Raw genomic sequence first — 3,014 nt, forward strand, 5'->3', positions numbered from 1 at the left:
AAAGAAAAAGAAGAAAATTACAGTCACATCAATTTCTATTCAAATTGCTTGGCAGATTTCACTAGTTCCTTTGCTAGAGACCAAGGTTCACTTCCAGCTCCCCAGCCTTCAATACCTCAGGACAGTAAGTGCTGGCACAAACTGAAACCTGGTGACCTTCCTTTGAGAATATTAAGTCTTGCCAGAGTTTCTGTGAGGTTAATCGATTCTGCTCAGTCCTCTCTCATGAAATCCTCGGACAGGAAAGAATAAGGAGAGAAAAAACAGAGAAGATTTTCATGCAGTCTTTATAGCCTGAAGATTGCTTCAGTTTTTAGTGGTATTTGTCTCTGCCTCAGCCCTCCTTGGAAAGCAATCTTCTAGATACTTGTATGATTCCTTAGATTAACAAAAGGCACGTTTAGTTTGCTAGCAGTACCCAGTTTATGCTACACGTGAAATAGCATTGCTGTGCAACTTCAGGTCATTTATCAGAACAGCTCAAGATAGTATCCAGAGCTTGCCAAACCTCAGCAAGAGATTTACCTTGTACAGTCTGGCCTGTATACGCCAAATTCAGCTGTGGCCAAATGATGCCTCTGCATCCCTATTCCTGATGAGAGCCACGTACTGAACTCCAGGTTATCCTCACATTTCCTCTCAGGATGCCTTGTACCATACCTGGGACACATGAGTGAGTTGTGTGCAACACCAAGCTGAAATGGGACCCCTGGGCCACGGAAAGGAGTTGGAGGAGGCATGGAGGGCTGCTCAGTGCCACATACAGCCATGAATGCCTTCTGGGCTGCAACAAACAGAACTTTGGACCACACAACACATCATTAAAACAACAGGTTTGACCAAGAAGATTTTTCTGCTGCCAGGGCATCACTTTCCCAGTGTCTGCCTTGCCTTCTGTAATCAGCACTGGCTTCCATCTGACCAGGACCCAGCCTCGCAGGTCTCTAACAAATCTGGCCAGCAGTGTCAGCAGGAGAGTCCATGTGAGATAATAACTAGGCAAGCATTGCTGGCAAAAAACAACTTTGCACAGCATTCATGTCCCTAAATAGCAGTATGAATAAAAATAGTTTGGACACCTAGAAACCAAAATGCAGTAGGAATATATTTAAATGAAGACATAATTTCTAAGATTTCTAAAATGCAGAGTGATCCCTTAACTATTTCCCACTGTACTGACAGATGCTGCCCTCTGAAACACTACACAAATGTCATAGGAGCAGCTGAAACTTTGAGCACTACTCTTTCCATTCATTTGACTTAAAAATCTTAATTTTTCTTCTATGTTATACTGACGAAGACTGCTATATAATCTTTGGATTCATCTGCCAACAATCATCTAATTAATCATTGATCATTAAAACGACCTTCTTTTGACTGATACCTGAGCTCACAAAGGTTCAAAAGAAATTTGATGCATGTTGTGTCATGTTCCAGATTACCCACTACAGGTATGTTATCATGTTATGCCACATCTGGTTTTCACAGAACAAAATGAACTCAGGAGCAAATTAAAGGAGGAACCAGTTGTACAAGTATCAGACTTGACCAGTTCAAATATCTGGCAGATTACAGGAGCAGATGAGCTTCCAGAGCTCTTGCAGGAGCATCATTGCATCATTAAGCCAAGAACGGCATTATTTTTGGATATGCCTAAGCAGAGCCATCTGATAATACTGTATTCTCTATGCAGCTCTTGATTTACTTAGGTGCTAAAAAAACACTTCTAAAAGAAAATCTCATCTGAATTGATGAGGGCAAAGTATTCTTGCACAAACACTGGAAGTCTATAGGCACTAAATCCAAGATGTGCAGACCATACAAAAAAAGAATGGCAGGATTGGCTATCCTCTATATCATGTGATTTTCTTAAGCAACATTTGATCTTACAGAGGATCTGAAGTCCTGTCCAACACCTCCTCTGCTGCCAGTGCCATTCACCATGGAATGACAGAAAGTGTTTCAGGCTCCCAAGCGCCTTAGATGTAATGTCACCAAAAGAATCTCATTTCTCCAGCTACGTTGGATTCTTCTTTCCATTATATCCTCTCTCCCAAGGGGGTCTAAAACTCACAAAGTAAAAAAAAACAACTACAAAACAAAACCATGCCTGAAAGGCACACAGCACTCAGCCTTCATTCATCTTTTCTTGGAGTTTCCTTCTCAGTAGCACCTACCCAGAAAGAGAAAGTGCAGCAGATTTTGACCTTTAAATTCATTAAAAGGCAGCAATAGCTTTTGCATTTCTTCATGGATATTTTGTCAGCTTGGAGAAGAAAAACATCTTGTGGGAACAGCAGTACCAGCTACAGAGTTAGAGTCTTACCCTTGTTATAGCGGTGTGATCGAGGAACATTTCCACTGAGTTCAGCAAATGCGACTGGAGAAAGCAGAATAAACATTCACGTTTATTTTATGCTGATTCTAAGTAGAAGCTTTTTTTTAAAAAAAACATGAAATGCCAGTGAACCAAGGGGCTCAGGGGAAGAAAAGCTGTGCAACTATAACATGTTGTGGGTTTTCTCTCAATGGGATATTGGTTTTCAGTATATAATTAATAACAAGAAAACTGTATGCTGACTTTAGGGTCTACATGAGTATCCTGGAACAAAAAGGGCCATAAATTAGCATCAATTATGTATTAAAGTTCCAATTAACCTGGCTGACACTGATATACTTTAACAAGGTACACTTAGATAAAAGAAGCAACTCTCTAATTACTTGGAACGGGACCTCCTGACCCATTCTGCTCTTTTATCCCAATGCCAACTTAATGAGGAAGGAAGTGAGAGGTAGGAAACTGTGCATAGGGCAAGTCTGTAGTACCACAAGATGCTCCGTGGGATTTGCTTTTACCTTCTTAAAACTGTCAATGATTAATATTTTATTGCACTCAGTTCCTTTTAACTGTTTTCTGAAGAGGAGCTGTTGAGGCTGAAATTGCTAACATTCATTTTAATGTCGAAATCTGCCGCTTAATGAAGGTCCTGGTCACCCGTTTCTGTTCTGCACAT

The sequence above is a fragment of the Meleagris gallopavo genome, chromosome 11, assembly GCF_000146605.3.
Source record: "Meleagris gallopavo isolate NT-WF06-2002-E0010 breed Aviagen turkey brand Nicholas breeding stock chromosome 11, Turkey_5.1, whole genome shotgun sequence".
Lineage (NCBI taxonomy): Eukaryota > Metazoa > Chordata > Aves > Galliformes > Phasianidae > Meleagris > Meleagris gallopavo.